Below are 22,412 nucleotides of genomic sequence, written 5' to 3'. Positions count from 1 at the left end.
TGCATTTGCATACATAACTATGGTCACAACCAAAAGGCAGCACTTCCAACAGTGCCGCACTCCCTCAGTACTGCTCAAATGTAATGGGGAGAATTTTTCCTATGGCAGGCAGGCTGGGTGGGAGTGAGTGGGGGCAGGCGCAGAGCCCATCACTGCCCACAATCAGCTGCGCGCCGCCATTTTACACAGGCGGGGCAATTAAGGCCCACCCAGTGTAACGCATGGCCGGTACATTCAGCACTACCTGTGCGGGCGGGGTGAAGGAGGGAGAGTCAGGGCCTGCACTCTTTGGCGCATTTGCGTGAAAGTGCGCAGCAATCTCCCTAAGGCACAGAGCTGCCTCAGGGAGATTGAATAGATTATAAAATATTTAAATAAATTAAGTAAAAATTTTATTTCAACATGTCCCCTCATGTGACAGTGTCCCTGAGCTGGGACATGTTTGTGAAGTTTGGAAATTGTTTTTATTTATTTTATAAAAGCTTCAGGAAACCTTGTGCTGCCCATGGATGTGGTTTCCTGAACAACGCAAAGGCCGCTTGGGCTTTTCGGCTGCCTGACGACCTTAATGTTGGACAGGCCATGTTCTTAACTAGTTAATTACTCTCTTATTGGCCTTAATAGGTCATTGACATTTCGACGGGGGCACAGCCACCTCCGGCTCACACCTGCCGAACGACATATTGAGATGATGTGTGATGATATTGGGACACACGCCCGACATCACCACGCATCATTTTACACTTCAGCTTGGGCCGCCCCCACACGCCGACTGGAAGATTCAGCCCAATTAGTTACTATGATGATTCCTTAGTCACTGCACCTCAGCAACCATCATACTCCAGGGACAGGGGTTTAGCTAGCAGTTTGAAGTTTGTATGCATGCCAACAGATATATTTCCATCCTTAAACCTCTCCCACCCACTCCCATTGGACATTAAGTGGCCAAGGCTGTTTGCTTTTATTGCAAAGGGATTGGAATACAAGAATAAAAAAGTCTTGCCACAATTGTACAAGGCTTTGGTGAGACCACATCTGGTATACCAAATGCAGTTTTGATCCCTCATATTTAAGGCAGGTTTTACTTGCTTTGGAGACAGTACAGCGAAAGTTGAACAGATTGGTTCCTGGCATGAGAAGGTTGACCCACGATGAGAGGCTGAGTGAATTAGGCCTATACTCTCTGGAGTTTCAAGAATGAGAGGTGATCTAATTGAAACATACAAGATTCTGAAGGGGCTTGACAGGGCAGACACTTTGAGGTTGTTTCCCCTGGCTGGGGAATCTAGAACACGGGGGCACAGTCTAAGGATAAGGGGCCAATTAGTTAAGACTGAGATGAGGACAATTTTTTTTTTTTGCTCAAATGGTTGTGAACCTTTGGAATTCTCTACCCCAGAGGGTTGTGGAAGCTCTGTCACTGACTAAATTTAAGGCTGGGAAAGACAAGTTTTTGGTTTTTCAGGGAAACAAGGAATATGGAGAGCAGCAGGGAAGTGCAGTTGAGGCTAAAGATCAGCCATAATCGTGTTGCAGGCTCGAGGGGCCAAACGGTATACTCCTGCTTCTATTTCTTATGTTATTATACCAGAGCCTGTTGGACTTCATCCCAGTACTAATCACAGCCATTAGGAGGAAAGGAAAAATAATTGTAAGGAACACAGGACCAGAAGTAGGCCATTTAGCCCGGTCAAACCTGCTCCACCATTCAATTAGATCATGGCTGATCTGTTCCTCAAAACCATCTATTAATTTTTTTTAAAAATCTGATGCTAATGCATCAAAGGATTTAAGAAATCAGGCTCTAACAAAAGAAAACTGACTAGGGGTTAAAATAAGCACCTTTGACAACCACTCAGCATTGAGTCAGTGTGCACTGTAAAGGATGATAGAAAGCTGAGAAAAACTCAGTGGAAATTGCATTGTGCTTCTAAAGGTTAACAGAGGATCAGCCTGTGAGCAGTCACACTATGATTTTCCTTCATCAAAATTTAGTCCTGATAATAGCTCCAAGCAAGCCAGTAAATCATTGAAAATACTGTTGTAGTTGTAAATGTCTGTTGGTGGACAACCCCAATGCTCTAAGTCTGATGTATGTAATGAGGTCCGTTTAAAATGAATCCACTCTTGGACAGCAATATAAAGTCAAGATCATTATCCCAGTTGAAATATTCTAGCTAATGCAATCAAATATTGAATTTCAAGTGGGTTTAAAATAATTCCACAATAACAGCAAGTCAGATGTATAAAAACATTTCGCCATTATGTTTAATTTTAATGTGTATAATCTGATATTAAATATGTATCACATTGGAAAGTAAATTCAAGTAAATGCCAACGTCTCCAGTTGTGATAAGAAAAAGCCAATCCTTTGCCTTCATGCAAAGCCAAAAAGGAATTAACTTTTCAAAAGATTTGTGTGAACACAAAGAACGTTTTGTATGTTTTTCTGGCTCACTTTTCACTTTTTCCTTGCACTATTTTCAGAAGCCTTGTTATTTGGAATGCAGTGCGTTTGTGTCTGTCTGTGGTAAATTCAGAACAGGTGCAGAAAAGAATAGAAGTCACGGCAACTATGCTTAATTTAATATGGACTGTTTCAAAAGGAATTACACTTTGTTTTGTATACAGGAATTTCAAATTAAAGTTACATTAAATGGACATGCCTGTTTAAAAATGTATTGCAACAAGGCAAAGGTGGACTTCCACCCCCCCCCCCACCCATTCCTTTTTTTCAGGATCTTGCTGTTTGCTATGGCGCACCCAACAGAGCCTCTAATCTTTAGCTGTTGATTCGATTGTGACAGTGCAGAAATTAGCATTCACTAGCTGATAGAACCAAAAGCAGCATTTTGAACAATATAAAAAACTTACCTGATTAATCAAGATGCCACTCTGCTAAAAAATAACATATCATTGAGCGGCATAGAAGGAAAGTATCCTTGTGAAGCAGTGAAAATCAGAATTGATAAAGAGTTAAGCAGCATAGGGGTAATTTTGACTTTGTGTGCTAAAGTACAATAGGTGATAGAGAACTGGAAATTTATTTTACATCTCTCCTGACTTTTATTTCACAGAATAGAACTACACAGCACAGAAGGAGGCTATTCATCTCATCATGTCTATGTCAGTTCTTTGAAAGAGCTATCCAACCACTACCTGGTTTTACCCCCATAGCCCTGCAATTTTCTCATTTTTAACTATTTATCAAATTCTATTTTGATGATTTCTATTAAATCTGCTACCACTCCCCTTCCAGGCAATTGCATTTCAATTGCTAACAGCTCATTGCATGCAAAAAAATCTCCCTGCTTCCCCCTATTTAATATTACACATTTTGGCACCTTTTCGTTCTTCACATCTCTAGACAGCAGCCTTTGGCCAGGATTTTCCAGTCCCACCCATGTGGGAATCGTCGCGGACGGGACAGAAAATTTAAAGCCCAGCCTTTATCTTATTTTGTTTGACTTTATTTGTCTTCAATGAAAATAACAATGGAGGGAGATGAACAGTTTGCTAATTCACTATCACTCCTTGTACACTCACACACAATCAAAACCTACGCCCATGACTTCCCCAGTTTCATTTTTGCAATTGTTTGCATATAACTAAAATAAATTGCGCAACAGCAGTGGGGATGATGTCCATTAGACCATTGCATCCCCTTCCTTTTTTATGCTGAGAAATAAAGTCAATTTTAGTTTAGAAGACAAATTTTGTGTCAGTCATGCCAGGACATGGTTTGGATCTATTCACATTGGTCAGAGAATCTACTTATAGTGTATTATGTGAAGGAGCTGACCTTTGAGAGGGATGACTAATTCAAAATGGTTTTCTTATTTATTAAATACAAAAAGCTACAAGTGCCATTGATTGCATTTAAATTAAACTTAAATTAAATTTAAACAGCAATTACAAAAATGCAAGTGAAATAAATTGAAAAGAAAAAATGCAGCTTGAGAAAGGAAATAAAGCAGCAGGCCCAAGAGCTAAGTTAACTTCACTTGCCAACATGACACTGAACCTTGAGGCTGGGAAGGATTCAGATTCATTAACTGGTCTCTGCTGCTGCAGCAGATCTCAGCCGACTTGGTGATCACTTAGTTCCTGTGCTCCTGCGTTCTCGCCACTGATTGCTATTCAGTAATTAATGAACATATAGAATATGGCTCAGTTCTGATGACCCACCACCACTCATGAAGGTGAAAAGCCTAATGATGTCCATTGTTCAGACTCACGCTTGCAGGGAGGCTAATGACACAAAGTACTTGATAATACAGAAGTTTGATAATATCCCATTCCCCACCTCAACTATCCACATCTCCCTGCCACCCCTTCCCCCAATCCCCCCCCCACCCCCCACCAGACTCTTTATAGCCTCACATGATCAGGATGACTGTGCTAGCATCCATTTCAGGCAGCAGCTGCCATCCATCAAGATTGGGCTATGCAATGACTATTCAATAACTGCACAGTTCCGCACACTGGTACTACTAATTTCTGGCCATCCAGGGAAGTGTGTTAGCCCTTTCCTTTTACCATCAATGCTGTCTGCCACTTATTTTTGCCACCCACCTAAGCCATGCATGTTTCAGTGGCATTGTTCCTTTAGATTGGCAGTTGAAGATTATTGTGCCAGATTTCCTACCTTCTAGTGGAGCAAACACACATTGAGCAAGCTGCTCCTAGTTCTTGTAAGTTGCTAAGCTTACAGTGGGCTTGGCACACAGGCTGAATGCTGAGACCCAAAAACCTACCCCAAGGGAAGAATTTTTGGGTCAGCGAGTGGGGGCGGGCCCGCTTGCCGATGCGTAATATGACACATGGTGACATCGGGCATATGTCCCGGCGTTACCGTGCGTCATTTAGATTTTCAGTCCAGTGGGTGCACACCGGCCAAACTGTCAAAGGCCTATTAAGGCCTGTTAAAATCTAATTGGATTAATGAAATGAGCTGGCTGTCCAACCTTGAGGCTTCATGAAGTGTTTAAAAATTCAATAAAAATGTTTTTAAAAACTCATTGACATGTCACAACTCATGTGACACTGTCTTAAACGTTTTTAATTTCTTAACTTAAATGTTTAAACCATAAACTAATCTCCCTGAGGTACAGAGGTGCCTCAGGGAGATTTCTGCGCAAACCAAGACTGAGGGAATCCCCCCACCACCCGCACAGGGAGCGCTCAGCGCTTCCGGGTGTGTGTCACGCTGGCCCACCCACGTAAAATGGAGGCAGGGAACCGATCGGGGGTGCCGATTGTGTTTGCGCCCAGCCCCGCCCACCCCCACACAACCCCCCCCCCAATGGGGGGAGAATTCTGCCCCAAGATATTTTAAATGGCAACTTTATAGAATTAGAAAATACACTGATCACATCTCTTGGAAACATCCCAAAGCATGTCATATAAAACAACTTTTATACTGTTGTCGTTGTTATTTAGGTAACATATGAACAGCAGTGGTCTATTTAGCCTCCCAAACATGTTTTATCATTCAATTAAGCCATGGCTGATCGTATCTTAACTTCATTTACCTGCTTGATACCCTTACCTAACAAAAAAACTTGAGTAAAAAGAACAGTTAATGTGTTTTTGTTGTTGTTAATGGGAGAATGGCCTTTATGGAGGGCTAAGACTGACACCTTAATATTTTCCACATTTTACTGAGGCTGCCCGATTTGCTGAGTTTTTCCAGCATTTTCTGTTGTTCTCTTTTCAATTCTTCAGCAGCTACAGTATTTTGCTTTGATATTCAGGGAAGAAGTTGGAAAATCTCATCAGATGACAGGATGTTTCATTGTTATCTAATGCTCAGGACCGGCAATTTCCCCAGCTTTGCATTGAAATATAAGAATATATTATATTCTCTGAAAATGGACCTTCAGTCCATAACCATTTAACTCCGAGACAAGAGTGCTATCAACTGAGCAAACTGACTTAAGGTGGGACAATTTTCAGTGCTGGGCTGGTCTGGTGCAGCCAAAGTGTGCTGCCTCTGTGGCCACATAAATGCCGGCGAGTTTGGCATGTCCCAGTGAGAGGATTGTAACAGCTACCAAGTCTCAAAGATCTGATGGTAACTAAAACAAATATTTCCATCGACCTTGGGAGTTCTCTTGAGCTTTTTGTCAGGCTATTTCAGACCTTCAGATACAAAAAAGAAAGGGTCCTGATGCAAGTCCATCAGCAGCTTTTTTGAAGTCTCCCTGTATCTGAACACCCCAAAGCCACATTGAAATTGAGTTGGGACCCTGGGGATGCCTCTTCCTACCTCATCTAGAACAAAGAAAAGTACAGCACTGGAACAGGCCCTTCGGCCCTCCAAGCCTGCACCGATCATATTGCCCGTCAACTAAAACATTTTGCACTTCCAGGGTCCATATCCCTCTATTCCCATCCTATTCATGTAATTGTCAAGCTGCCTCTTAAACACCACCATCGTACCTGCTTCCACCACCTCCTCTGGCAGTGAATTCCAGACACACACTACCCTCTGGGTAAAAAACCTACCCCGCACATCTCCTCTATAGTTTTCTCCTCTCACCTTAAATCTATGTCCCCTAGTAATTGACTCTTACACCCTGGGAAGAAGCTTCTGACTATCTACTCTGTCCATGCCACTCATAATTTTGTAAACTTCTATCATGTCGCCCCTCAATCTCCGTCGCTCTAGTGAGAACAATCCGAGTTTCTCCAACCTCTCCTCATAGCTAATAACCTCCAGACCAGGCAGCATCCTGGTAAACCTCCTCTGCACCATCTCCAATGCCTCCATATCCTTCTGGTAATGTGGCGACCAGAATTGCATGCAATATTCCAAATTTGGCCTAACCAAGGTTCTATACAGCTGCAGCATGACTTCCCAGCTTTTATACTCAATACCCCTGCCAATGAAGGCAAGCATGCCATATGCCTTCCTGACTACCTTATCCACCTGCGTTGCTACTTTCAGCGACCTGTGGACCTGTACACCCAGATCCCTCTGCCCGTCAATGCATTTAAGGGTTCTGCCATTTACTGTATAATTCCTGCCTGTATTAGACCTTCCAAAATGCATTACCTCGCGTATGTCTGGATTAAACTTCATCTGCCATTTCTCCACCCAAGTCTCCAACCGATCTATATCCCATTGTATCCTTTGACAGTCCTCTTCACTATCTGCAACTCCTCCAACCTTAGTGTCATCTGCAAACTTATTAATTAGCCCAGTTACATTTTCCTCCAAATCATTTATGTATACTACAACAGCAAAGGTCCCAGCACTGATCCCTGCGGAACTCCACTAGTCACAGTTCTCCATTCAGAAAAGCACCCTTCCGTTGCTACCCTCTGTCTTCTATGACCAAGCCAATTCTGTATCTATCTTAGCAGCTCACCTCTGATCCCGTGCACCTTTACCTTCTGTACCAGTCTGCCATCTACCATGAAGGACCTTGTCAAAGGCCTTACTGAAATCCATGTATATAACATCCACTGCCCTTCCATCGTCGATCACCTTTGTCACTTCCTCGAAAAACTCGATCAAGTTAGTGAGACAAGACCTCCCCTTCACTAAACCATGCTGCTTGTCACTAGTATGCCCATTTGCTTCCAAATGGTAGTAAATCCTGTCACAAAGAATCTTCTCCAATAATTTCCCTACCACTGACATAAGGCTCACCGGCCTGTAACTTCCTGGATTATCCCTGCTACCCTTCTTAAACAATGGAACAACATTGGCCATTCTCCAGTCCTCTGGGACCTTACCTATAGCCAGTGAGAATGCAAAGATTTCTGTCAAGGCCCCAGCAATCTCCTCCCTTGCCTCCCTCAGTACTCTGGGGTAGATCCTAATGGCCCTGGGGACTTATCCACCTTAATATTCTCCAAGACGCCTAACACCTCCTCTTTTTTGATCTCAACATGATCCAGGCTATCTACACACTCTTCCCTAGACAAATCGACCACTAAGTCCTTCTCTTTGGTGAATACTGTGGAGAAGTATTCATTTAGTATCTCTCCCATTTCTACTGGCTCCACACACAGATTCCCACCTCTGTCCCTGAGTGGGCCTACCCTTTCCCAGGCTACCCTCTTGCTTTTTACATATGTATAAAAGGCCTTGGGATTTTCCTTAATCATGGTTGCCAGTGACTTTTCATGACCCCTTTTTGCCTCCTGACTTCTTGCTTATGTTTCTTCCTACTTTCTTTGTATTCTCCATGGGCTTCATCTGTTCCCAGCCTTCTAGCCCTTACGAATGCTTCCCTTTTTGACTAATCTCACAATATTCTTCGTTATCCAAGGTTCCTGAAACTAGCCATGCTTATCCTTCATCCTAGCAGGAACATGCCAGTCCTGAATTCTTATCAACTGACATTTGAAAGCCCCCCACATGTCAGTTGTTGATTTGCCCTCAAACATCCGCCTCCAGTCTAGATTCCTCAGTTCCTGTCTAATATTGTTATAATTAGCCTTCCCTCAATTAAACACCTTAACCCGAGGACTCCTGTCATCCTTATCCACCAGTACCTTGAAACATACTGAATTATGGTCACTTTTCCCGAAATGGTCCCCTACTGAAACTTCGACCACCTGGCTGGGTTCATTCCCTAATACCAGGTCCAGTATTGCCCCTTCCCTAGTTGAACTATCTACATATTGTCTCAGGAAGCCCTTCTGGATGCACCTTACAAATTCTGCACCATCCAAACCCCTAGCACTAAGTGATTCCCAGTCAATATAGGGAAATTTAAAATCACCCACCACAACAACCCTATTGCTTTTACATCTTTCCAAAATCTGCCTACATAACTGTTCCTCAATCTCCCGCCGGCAATTGGAGGCCTATAGTAAACCCCCAACATTGTGACTGCACCCTTCCTATTCCGGAGCTCTAACCATATTGCCTCGCTGCATGAGCCCACCGAGATGTCCTCCTGTCGTCTGGCTGTGATATTCCCCTTAACCAGCAGTGGAACTCCCCCACCTCTTCTACATCCCTCTCTATCCTGCCCGAAATATCTAAATCCTGGAATGTTTATCTGCCAATCCTGCCCATCCTTCAACCAAGTCTCTGTATTAGCAATAACATCTATATATCAATAATATCTAGATTGCATGTTCCTGCACTGCAGGCAATAGCACTGCTCTGCCCCTCTGTGGGAGAACTGGGAAATCCCAGCGGACATAGAAAAGAGGTCAGAGACCCTGTAAAATGAGTCTCTGCCTCCCTTTCTACCTGACCAGAGCATGTGAGGAACAAACAGTCCCTAGGGGCAAAGGACTGGAAAATCAGCCCAACTATCAATCATTCAATTTGCAGTTGAGGGCAGAACCCCTTTGAACAGGATTTTACTCTTTAATTCAGGTTGAAACTCTCTACGTTGATGTGGAGTCCAATTGTTGGCATAGCAGAAATGCACTAATTCCACACATTTCACTATAAAAATTGAGGGCGTTTTATCTCAATCAATTTAAGGTGCAAATATGTTGAGTACAAAAATATACATTTAATAAATCTGTTGACAGCTCATCTTTATAAAAGGGAGAAGAACAGAAAGGAAAGATCAGGATGAAATACACAAATCAGGGAGGTGGCGAATTTAAAAAAAATCCCAACTACAATAAACCTGCCCCTGTTTGCTTGGCTTTTATTTATTTAAAGTTAGTTTATTTTCTGAAATGGTTGTTATTCAGAATCTGTTGAAGGTTGAATATTGACAGCCTCTCCTGTCATTTGTAGATCCATAGGAAACAGCCAAATAGTTTAATTCATGAAAAGGCTAACAGATTTCAGTGACTATGTGGAGATTCCCAATGTTTATTAATGTGTGTGATTAGTGGAGTGTATGGAATTCGACTGTGAAATTGAAATATTAATGCCAGCAGAGCAAGCAACTGAGTCACAGTCCGTGGAGCCAATTAATGGCAACACGTACAGACATTTCAACAAGGCGCTCACATAATTAGCCTCGCACACTCGCAGAATCAGGCGATATGGTTAACTTCGGTAGTACAAAGACTAGATGTTGCTATCTGCAAAATAAATTCCCCATTGCCATTAATTCTGAGCAAACAGTTTTCACAACCACTCTCTTCAGATGTTTGCCAGTATGAATCCTTAAAAATATGGATTATGTTCTTTGTAAAGCGCTGCCTCATGCATTCCCAGTGTGAGCAATAACGCAGAGATGCATCTTTGTATCAAATCAGGCGATGAAGCTCACACAATCCTGGATATCTATGGGGAGGGGGAGGAGAATTCAATTTGGCTGCGCTAGCTGTAGCATACCTGCTTATAAAGACCAGATTTATGGTTTTCTATGCACTGCACATAGAGGAAATCCTCCACCCTCTTTTTTCTATTGACGCCTTTAATATGGCACGAATTCTTTTTAACGATTACTGGGAAATAATCACACATTGCCTGTGAGATGTCACTTTGATGAAAAATCAATATCTCCCTGTAGCAACCAAACCATAATCCAGTCAATCTGTTTTTGCTGTGCTCGATATGTCTTGCTGTGCTTGATATGTCTTGCTGTGTTTGATATGTCTTGCTGTGTTTGATATGTCTTGCTGTGCTTGATATGTCTTGCTACAACGTGCTTCACAAATCCTACCAGGAGCAATAATCGTTTGATGAGAGAAATCAGGCAAGATTGTTTTAACTAACTGTGGCTAGACCAATCCAGCTGGAGTAATTCATCCTCAATAAGATCATAGCTGATCTTTATCTCAACTCCACTCTCCCATTCTAACTCCCTTCACTTGGTTGAACCCCTTCCCTGGGTGCTGGGGTTTCCATGCAAGGTGTTCACCCAACATTTAAACCTGCTCCTCCCTTATTGCAGATACTGGTGGATCTGCTGTGCATATCTGGCATTATTTTGTTCAGTATTAAGGCTATTTCAGATTGTTGCCAAATTATCAAACTGGTTGTGTAACATCCAGTACTGGATACACAGAAATTTCCTCCAAGTATTAGGAAGACTGAAGCCATGCTTTTGAAATTGGTGTGTCTATTGTCTCTTTTCCATAATGAGTGAGACATACAAAGTTTTCAACGTTAACAATATGCACCTCTACCTGTTACACTTTTAATTGCCTATACCAATGGTGTTGTTTAGGACTCTTTCCCAGCTTTGTGTACTTTCTTATGCTCAGCAATTCACATAAGTGCTTTGAGTCTACATGAAGCTAGAGGCTCTGGCCACTGGTTTATCCCTCCAAAAATCTATCTTAATAGCTGTATCCAAATAGCTGTAGCCAAATCTTCATCTAAATATTTTTCATCCACCATTTTTCTCAATATATGAATTTCTAATGCCCAAAATAAGAGTTTAAACATTTAAAAAATTCAGAGTACATATTTCACAATAGTTTGATTAAATTTGTTCATTGAATTGTGTCTTTCAATTACTTCATTAAAGTTTTTATTTGAAGGCCTGCTTCAAAGGTTTCAATTTATTCAGCTCTGGAGCCTTTGTTTATAAACTATGAGGCGAAATCCCATTATTAATTCTCGGCTGAACTCCAAGCCCTACTAATGACTTCAGCTCTGTAGGAGTTGTTTACATAGCTGTGCAGGAGACTGTGTGTTTTGTTTGATTGGCAGTCTTATGAGCTTCTGGGGATTATTTGTCTTCAAATTGGTTTTTGAATGTTTGTTTGTTTATTTTGATAGTTTTATGAGAACTTAATAGGTTTAATTCTTTTATTCAAGGGGTGCGTGAATGGATTTTGTTTATTTTGACAGTTTCAGAAGCAATTCAAAGACTTCTCAGTATTATTATAGGGCTCTTGAATTCTGCCCATAGTGTGTTCATGGGTGAGTGGATGTGGAGGATGCATGGAACAATGGAGGGGGTATGAGGGAGAAGAGTAGATGAGGGATATGAGGAGACATGGGAGAAATGGGGGGATATGGAGGGGACATGGGTGTGGGTGAGCAGTGGACAGAGCTGAGGGGTGATGGCCAGGGGTCCTAACAATCATTATAGAACTGGGCAGAATTGAGGAGAGCCTTCTAACCTGCTGGCCTCAGCATCTGCCTGCATCCATTCTGGCCCAGGGCCTGCATTAGTAGGTAGCAGCCACAGGTTGAACAGTCTGACTTTCAGAAGTCAGCAACACAGTGTCAGAAAATGCTCTGACTCATGCTTCCTGATTCAAAGGGGAAAACACAGCCCCTATAGTAACTATTTGTTTGTATTCCAAGAAAAAAATAAACCAAAAAATATACCAAGTTGCTGAGAGAGAGGGAGGGAACCTTTTTCATTTAATGTTAGTGCGATTGTCAAAAGATAGTTCTATTTTGAGGCAGTATTAATTGTCTCACTGATGTATTAGATGGTTATGAAAAATAAATTAAGAATGTGAGGTCACTTTGATAAAGCTACTAAAAATAGAAACACGGGAGTCCTGGTTTTATTAATAGTAGAATCACAAAGAGATAATGCTAAACTAATACAAATCATTGGGTTAGCCTGCAGTTAGACTATTGCACCCAGTTTTGGGTGTCCTTCTCTAGGAAAGATGGTAAGACTATGAAATGGGTGCAGAAGAATTTCACTAAAATGATACCAGGGATTAAAGACTTGAGTTACTGGGAGAGAAGCAAAAAACAGGAGCTATTTTCATTTCAACAAAAACATTAAGCGATCTGATACTGGTGTTTCTGATAAAGAAGTTCATGAAAATTTACCAGTCACTGCCTGGCCAAGGCAGCCACCAACAGGTCCAGGCTCGGGCGATTGAGGGGGTCACTTGACCCAACTGCCTGCCCCTCTTCTGTGGTTACATCCATGCCAGGGTATCCCTGGAGACAGAGAGCATAAAGTGTCCACTGATGCGCTTGAAGTCTTCCATGACCAGTTGGCAGCTTAGGAGCTGGTGTGCATCATCAGCCCTGGTAATGTTGTTTGAATTTGATAAGTTTCCATTGTAGTTTTGTTTTAGTTAAAGTGCCCCTTTAAGGGGTTGTTAATTAGTGAATTTGATTATTTGGTTTTTGTTTACCCAAATAGAGTAAAAACTATCAGTCTTTAAGTAGAGATGTAAATTTAATGTCCATAAGAAAAAAAGGGAGTTTAAAAGAATTACCATTATGAAATGAGTTAAGATATGAACTGTCCTAGCAAGAGCAATGGCAGAATTGGATTAACATAACAAGAGAAAAGCTAGTTTGAACACAACTACAGGTATTTTTTTTATTCGTTTCTGGGATGAGGGCTTCGTTGGCTATGCCAACATTTATTGCCCAATTATCCCTAATTGTCCTTGAGAAGGTGGTGGTGAGCTGCCTTCTTGAACCACTGCAGTCTATGTGTTGTAGGAACACCCACAGTGCTGTTAGGAAGCGTACGGAATGGCTGGTGGACTGAAATACACATACAAAAAAAGTCGATCCAGTAATCTCCTGAGAAAGTTGCCTGACTTCAGTATAACAAAACCGACAAGTTGCTGCCACCAATCAGGTATCCAAGTGCAACTCCTGTCCATGAACAATAAGATTGGGCAGGCAGACATTGGTAGCAGTCCTTAGGTAAGTCCTGGAAAGTGAGGAGGTGCACAGGAGGGGAGAGGGTCAGCCAGCAAATGCCCAGCTCCACACTCAGGCAAGTGAAAAGGGCTTTACCTTACCTTGTCTTGGGTGCCTTCCAGCAGTCTCTTTACAGACCACTAGTTAAGCTGCAGCCTATGACCTGTTAAGGTGGCCACTAGGGATGTCTGAATATCGGCCAAGCCAACATGTTATCAGACGCGCTTGGGACAAAGTTCCGTGAAATTAGTCCTTTCCCTGCCTGAGAAATGGACAAAATGGAGTTACCTGTTTCTGCCAACAGTCCTTCAAGAAAATTGGATAAATTTTGATAAAAGAAAAAGTATCAGGTGGGTGTAAAACAGGTGGCAAATTTGCAATGCTGAGGAAGTTAACAATATCCCACCATTCCCTGGACTAACAGTGAGCAACGTGACAGGAGGTTGACTGGCCCACTCCATTTATAATTGGAAACAAATGACAACCTTTCCTTTCTATGGTCTCTTGCAAAACCAGGTAGACAGCTGCAATCGGCTTCTATTTTTACTCCAGCTTAGACTGCAACCAAAATGGGTAAAGGAACTAAGTCAGAGTCCAGGAGAAAATGGCATCAGTGAAATGAATGAAGCTTTTCCTTTCCAGTCTGCAGAGTCAGAATTCTCAAAGAAATGTGTTTTTCTTTAGAACTGAAATGAATATGTGCCACATATTTGCCCTGCGAGTGATGTAAGAGATGTACAACGTAGGGTGATAAAAGAGCGCACTATTCATAGTGGCAACAGTGCTTACTTTATGGAAGCCTTTTGTGTCACGGCAAATACAGAATGCTTCGAATGGAACACATCATATTTGTTCACTGAAAAACTTTGTACCACAGAATGTAGCTTACTGACAATAACACTTAGCCCATGGTTTCCCCCCCTCCCCCAACTTTGGCTTGGTAAATAAATGTGGTACTCAATTCATATAAGATCAGGAAGATGACAGATTGCTCTGTGCTGAGTTAACTGTGATTGCAAGGTGTTGGTAAAGTTACAATTGACTCAGATAGGCAACTGGGGGAGAAGTGGGAAATTGGTCACTCACCTGCTCGCGACTTTAAAATATGGCTCCTCCCACGTGTAATTTCAGCCCATACTATCTGGGTTCACTCATGATGATTGTCCATTTGCCCAAGTCGGGCACGAGTGGAGAGCCACTTGCAGAAGATGAGGGGAGACGACGAAGAAAATATTGGGTAATTACCAAAAGTGTAGAATTTGCTTCTGCGAAAGAATCCCAAAGTTTACATATTGCTTTTGTGTTTCCATTTCTGAAAGCCAATGAGTTCACATCCTATGTGAATCTAAATGGAATCGGAAAGGGGGTGGAGAAATGCCACTTTACCTTGCTTGTTGTAAACTTCTCCAAGAATCTCAGAGCACAGCAGCAAAGGAATATAAAAGAACTGAGGAGACCACTGGGTTACATCTAGTCAAACCCATAGTTCAAACACTACCACATGACTTTATCACTCAACCCCTTGAATTATTTCTGTGCTGAACACCTAGTTCATCTGATGGGATGTAGTTTTAATAATTCTATTCCTAAGCATTCAGGAAATGTGATGGTGTAGTGGTATTGTTGCTGGATGAATAATCCAGTGATGTAGAGTAATGCTATGGGGATGGGGGTTCAAATCCTGCCATGGTAGATGGTGGAATTTGAATTCAATAAAAATCTGGAATTAAAAAACTAATGATGACCATGAAACCGTTGCTGTTTGCAACCGTTGCAAAAGACCACCTGGTTCACTAAAGTCCTTTAGGAAAGGAAATCTGTCATCCTTACCTTGTCTAGCTCACATATGACTCCAGACCCACATCAATGTGTTTGACTCTTAAACGCCTACTGACATGGCCTAGCAAGCCACTCAGTTGTATCAAACTGCTACAAAGCCTCAAAAAAGGAAAGGAAACTGGACGGACCATCCAGCATCAACATAGGTACCCGAAACAGCAATGGCAAACTCAGCCCTGTCGACCCTACAAAGTCCTCCTTACTAACATTTGGGGGCTAGTGCTAAAAGTGGAGAGCTGTCTCACAGACTAGTCAAACAACAAAGTGATGAAATCATCATATCTGACAGATAATGCCCCAGACACCACCATCTCTATCTCTGGGTCATGGGGGAGTTGCCCTGGGAGTCTCCAATATTGACTACAGACCATATGAAGCCTCATGGCATCAGGTCAAACATGGGCAAGGAAACCTCCTGCTGATTACCACGTACCACCCTCCCTCAGCTGATGAACCAGTGCTCCTCCGTGTTGAACATCACATGGAGGAAGCATTGAGGGTAGCAAGGGTGCAGATTGTACTCAATGTCCATCAGCAGGAGTGGCTTGGTAGTACCACTACTGAGCTGGCCGAGTCCTAAAGGACCTGACTGCTTCTGTAGCAGGTGGTGAGGGAACCAATAAGAGGGAAAAAGATACTTGACCTCATCCTCACCAACCAGCCTGCAGCAGATGCATCTGTCCATGACAGTATCGGTAGGAGTGACCACCGCACAGTTATTGTGGAGACAAAGTCCTGCCTTCACATTGAGGATACCCTCTATCATGTTGTGTGGCACTACCACCATGCTAAATGGGATAGATTGCGAACAGATCTACCAACTCAGGACTGGGCATCCATGAGGTGCTGTGGGCCATCAGCAACAGCAGAATTGTACTCGAACACAATCTGTAACCTCATGGCCCGGCATATTCCCCCACTCTATCATTACCATCAAGCCAAGGGATCAACCCTGATTCAATGAAGAGTGCAAGAGGGCATGCCAGGAGCAACACCAGGCATATCTAAAAATGAGGTGTCAACCTGGTGAAGCTATAACACCTTGCTTGCCAAACAACATAAGCAGCAAGTGATAGACAGAGCTAAGTGATCCCACAACCAACAGATCAGGTCTAAGCTCTGCAGTCCTGCCACATCCGGTTGTGATTGGTGATGGACAACTCACTGGAGGAGGAGGCTCCACAAATATCCCCATCCTCAATGATGGGGGAGCCCAGCACATCAGCGCAAAAGATAAGGCTGAAGCATTTGCTACAATCTTCAGCCAGAAGTACCGAATGGGTGGTCCATCTCGGCTTCATTCCCCAGCATCACAGATGCCAGTCTTCAGCCAGTTTGATTCACTCCATGTGATATCAAGAAATAGCTGAAGGCACTGGATAGTGCAAAGGCTATGAGCCCTGACAATATTCTGGCAATAGTACTGAAGACTTGTGCTGCAGAACTTGCCATGCACCTAACCAAGCTGTTCCAGTACAGCCGTAATACTGGCATTTACCAGAATATGTGGAAAATTGCCCAGGTATGTCCTGCACACAAAAAGCAGGACAAATACAACCCAGCCAATTACCAACCCATCAGTCTACTCTCCATCATCAGTAAAGTAATGGAAGGGGTCATCAACAGTGTTATCAAGTGGCACTTCCTTAGCAATAACCTGCTCACTGACGCCCAGTTTGGGTTCCACCAGGGTCACTCAGCTCCTGACCTCGTTATAGCCTTGGCTGTAATGGACAAAAGAGCTGAACTCCCGAGGTGAGGTGAGAGTGACTGCCCTTGACATCAAAGCAGCATTTGACCGATTGTGGCATCAAGGAGCCCTAGCAAAACTGGAGTCAATGGGAATCAGGCGGAAAACTCTCCATTGGGTGGAGTCATACCTAGCACAAAGGAATATGGTTGTGGTTGTTGGACATCAGTCATCTCAGCTCCAGGACATCACTGCAGGAGTTCCTCAGGGTAGTGTCCTCGGCCCAAATATCTTCAGCTGCTTCGTAACTGACTTTCCTTCCATCAGGTCAGAAGTGGGGATGTTCGTTGATGATTGTATAATGTTCAGCACCATTCGAGACTCCTCAGATACTGAAGCAGTCCATGTCCAAATGCAGCAAGACCTGGACAATATCCAGGCTTGTGCTGACAAGTGGCAAGTAACATTCGCCACAACACAAGTGCCAGGCAATGACCATCTCCAACAAGAGAGAATCCAAACATCGCTCCTTGATGTTCAATGGCAATACCATCACTGAATCCCCCACTATCAACATCCAGGGGGTTACCACTGACCAGAAGCTGAAGTGGACTAGTCATATAAATACTATGGCCACAAGAGCAGGTCAGAGGCTAGGAATCCTGCAATGAGTAACTCACCTCCTGACCCCCAAAGCCTGTCCATCATCTACAAGGCACAAGTCAGGAGTGTGATGGAATACTCTCCACTTGCCTGGATGAATGAAGCTCCCACAACACTCAAGAAGCTTGATACCATCCAGGACAAAGCAGCCGCTTGATTAACACGACATACACAAACATTCACTCCCTCCACCACAGACGCACAGTAGCAGCAGTGTGTGTACCATCTACAAGATGCACTGCAGGAATTCACCAAGGTTCCTTCGACAGCACCTTCCAAACCCATGACCACTACCATCTAGGAGGACAAGGGCAGCAGATAGATGGGAACACCACCACCTGGAAGTTCCCCTCCAAGCCACTCACCATCCTGACTTGGAAATATATCGGCCGTTCCTTCACTATCGCTGGGTCAAAATCCTGGAACTCCCTTCCTAACAGCACTGTGGGTGTACCTACATAACATGGACTGCAGCGTTTCAAGAAGGCAGCTCACCACCACCCTCTCAAGGGCAACTAGGGGTGGGCAATAAATGCTGACCCAGCCAGCGAAGCCCACATCTCATGAATGAGTAAAACAATTGTTTGCTTGTTCAGTACTCATATGTTTGTGCTTTAACAATATTTAACTGGCAATAACTTAATTTCATTTCTGCACTGGAACCCTATTTAGGTAGATATATATATATATATATATACACGAACATAGGAATTAGGAGCAGGATGAGGCCATTCGGCCCCTCGAGCCTGCTCTGCCATTCAATATGATCATGACTGGTCTGTTTGTGTTTTGAATTCCACGTTCCCATCTACTACCAATAACCTTTGATTCCCTTGTCTAATAAGAATCTATCCACCTCCACCTTAAAAATATTCAATCCTTTTTTAAAAGTTATTGTTCTGTTTAGTGAACTAATACATAATAAAGCTATTTTTAAAAAAAAAATTCAGCAGAAGAATACACGTTTGTTATGTATCTTTAAATGATAGGTACTGAAATGAAATCTTCAGTTACACAAATATTATCCCTTCTTCGTGGCATTGGCGATGTACCTCTGTGCTATCTCAACACGCTGGAAAAGTGCACATTTATTCTTCCTGCACCTACTGCAATCAAAGGATTGATTACAGCACTCAGTCCAAGGATTAGGGAAACCCAAGCCTCCGGTGGGTTCTTTAGGTTATCTCTACAAGGCAGGTGGAGGAGGAACAGCAAAGTCATTCAACTGAAGAATAATTGTGCATCAGTATCTAATGGAGCTTTAATGCAATTCACCCAGCAATCACAAGATTAATTAGAATTCTACCCCATTGTTCAAGCTGCTGAAAGAATAATGAGTGCAGCTTTTTAAAAAGCTACGATTCACATTTTTAATCTACGTTGAATGTGAAAAAAGATGTTTTCAATAAAAACCGTGATTCCTTTTTGAATTTTAAATACTTAAAATTGAGCGCATTCAGTTATCACTGCTGAAGTTGCAGAGAGAGTGTGAGAGAGAGAGAGACAAAGCCACCATTTCTTTTAATTGTGTCCCCTACTTTGCTCCTCTTCCTGCTCCTGAAGCTGTTGACCCTAGTTGCAATCTGGTTCTGCCACATGCCGGTAGTCCTCTGCTTCTTTGCAGGGTGGACCTTCCTTCTGCAGGTCTGATTCTGGTCAGAGGGGCTGGGGATTTCCTGCTGCACATCAGGAGTGCACATCCATTAAGGTGCAGAATTTCCTGATTTGACTTCTCAACAGGCAGAAAATAGAGATCACACTTTTGACAGGCTATTCAATCATTTAGCGGGGGTTGGTGGGGTGGAGTGGGGTGGGTGGGCCAGAATTCAGACTGCTATCCAAAGCCTCACATGCATACAACACACTTTCCACTGGAGAGAGGTCAAGAGCAAGTTCTGTGGCTGTTCTTTCTTTTCCCTACCCTAAGGGTAAACAAAATTGCAGATTTGTGCTGATAATCTCTCTGCCAATGTATTCCTGGAAGTGTATGATATTCTACTTACTTCAGAATTCCCAGCATTTAAAATTGCATTATTATTAAGGTACATTGCCATGAGGGGATAAAGTAGGGCAACCAAAGCCAATGCTCTCTGGATGAAGAAAGAGATAGAAAGTAAGATGAAGCTAAAATATTGTGCATTTCATAGATGTCGGCTTGGTTGTACAAGAGGAACCAGGCTGATTATAGAAATTCAGAGGGGAGTGAAAAAGGAATTAAGAAAGGCAAAGAGAGCACATAAGAGACTGGCAACTAACATAAAAAGGAATCCAAATGTCTTCTATAGACATATAAATAATAAAAAGATAGTGGTGGGGCTGATTAGGGACCAAAAAGGAGACCTACTCATGGAGGCAGAGGGCGTGGCTGAGGTATTGAATGAGCATCTTGCATCTGTCTTTACCAAGGAAGAAGATGCTACCAAAGTCAAAGGGCTAGATCAAATGCTCCCCCACAGTTGGGTTTGAATGCAGGGGGTACATAAAATCTAGCAGGTGACCTTCCACCCTCCCCTGACCTGTTTGAAACCGTATGGGTGAGGGGGTGGCATTGGGCACCCACACATGCTTGGGCCTATTGAGGCCCTTAAGTGGCCAATTAATGGAGACTTAAGGGCCTCATCCCGCCCTGATATATGTTGTTAGCTGCAGGACATCAAAAGGGAAGCCTGGCAGCCTTAGCTGCCTGGGCTGCTGTCAGGCAAGGTGGGGGCATCCTGTCTGGATCCCCTGGGCCGTTGGGAACAACATACTTATCCAAAATCATCCCTCTCTTTAATCCCCCTCTTGAACCTGGCCCCCCTCCACCCTCACTGCTGAGAGTGCCGACTGCGGACTTACCTGGGCCACTCAGCATGGTGGGACTGCTTTGTAGTCCCAACAGTAGCCACTGCTCCCAACTGGTGCTCCTGGGAACTACAGAGCTGCTGGCTATCCAATTGGCCAGCAACTCTATAAGGCAGGACTTTCTACCAAGATATGAGCACAAGTCTCTCTTTGAAGTTATTACCAACGTTAAATTGCTGCAGGGCAGCCATCAGGATCATGGGTAGGCTTGCCCCCTAACCCTTTTGCCATGGCATTGGGGGCCACAGCGCCCTGTAAAACCCTGCCCATAGTGAGTGAGAAGATATTTGAGATATTAGATGGGTTAAAAATTGATTGAACTTGAGCTGGAAAGGCTGCTTATCCTTAAAGTTGGTAACTCACCAAGACTGGATGGGATGCATAAGAGGATGCTCAGGGAAGTAAGTGTGGAAAGTCCAGAGGCATTGGCCACTGTCTTCCAATCTGCCTCAGACATGGGGGAGGTGCCATAGGACTGGGAAATTGCAAACGTTACACCCTTGTCCAAAAAAGAGTGTAAGGGTAAACCCAGCAAATATAGGCCAATCAATTTAACCTCAGTTGTGGAGAAGCTTTTAAGAATGATAAACAGTCACTTGGACAGTGTGTGGATTAATTAAGGAAAGCAAGCACAAATCATGTTTGACTAACTGGATTGAGTTTCTTGATGAGTTTACAGAGAGGAGTGATGAGGGTAATGAGGTTGATGTGGTGTACATGAACTTTCAAAAGCCATTTGATAAATGCCACTTAATAGGCTTGTCAGCAAAGTTGAAGTCCATGGAATAAAAGGGGCAGTGGCATCATGGATACAAAGTTAGCTGAGTGATAGGAAACAAGGAGTAGTGGTGAACGATTTTTTTTGGACTAAAGGTAGGCATATATTGGGGATTCCCTAGGAGCCAGTGTTAGGACCATTGTTTTTCTGATATATTTTCATCACCTAGATTAGTGTACAGAGAATAATTTCAAAATTTGCAGGTGACACAAAACTTGGAAGTATTGTGAGCTACTGGGAGAATAATGATGGACTTCAAGAAGACATGGACAGGATGATGGAATGGGCAGACATGTTACAGAAAAAAATTAATGCAGAGAAGTATGGGTTGATACATTTTGGTAGGAAGAATGAGGATAGGCAATAGAAAATAAAGGCTAAATTATAAAGTGGATGCAGGAACTGCAGGACCTGCGAAACATGTGCATAAATCGTTGAAGGTGGCAGGGTGGGTTGAGAAAGGAATAAAAAAGTCATACAGGATCCCGGGGTTTGTGAAAGAGCTATAGGGTACAAAACCAGGGAGGTATGATGTATGTTTATAAAACACTGGATTTGCCTCAGCTGGAACATTGTATCCATTTCGAGGCACCACACTCTAGGAAGAATGGGAAGGATTTACAGAGGATGTAGAAAAAAATAATAAGAATGGTTCCAGGGATGAGAAGCTTCAGTTACGTGGATAGATTGGAGAAGCTGGGGTGTTCTCCTCAGAGATAAGAAAGTTGAGAGGTGATTTGATAGAGTTGTTCAAAAATCATGAAGGGTCTGAACATGCAGAGTAGATGGAGAGAAAATGTTCCCATTGGTGGAAGGATAACCAGCCAGAGGACACAAATTTAAGGTGATTGGGGAAAAGAACCAACAACAAAATGTAACCCAGCGAGTGGTTAGGATCTGAAATGCACTGTCTGAGTGTGTGGCGGAGACAGATTCAATCGTAGCCTTCGAAAGGGAATTGGATAAGCACCTGAAGTGAAAAAAAATTTGCAGGGCTATGGGGAAAGGGCACAGGTGAGACAAGCTAATTTGCTCTTGCAGAGAGCTGTCATGGACACAATGGGCTGAATGGC

Source organism: Carcharodon carcharias, chromosome 17 (assembly GCF_017639515.1).
Source record: "Carcharodon carcharias isolate sCarCar2 chromosome 17, sCarCar2.pri, whole genome shotgun sequence".
NCBI classification, from domain to species: Eukaryota; Metazoa; Chordata; class Chondrichthyes; order Lamniformes; family Lamnidae; genus Carcharodon; species Carcharodon carcharias.
Note: the sequence above shows the minus strand (reverse complement) of the source record.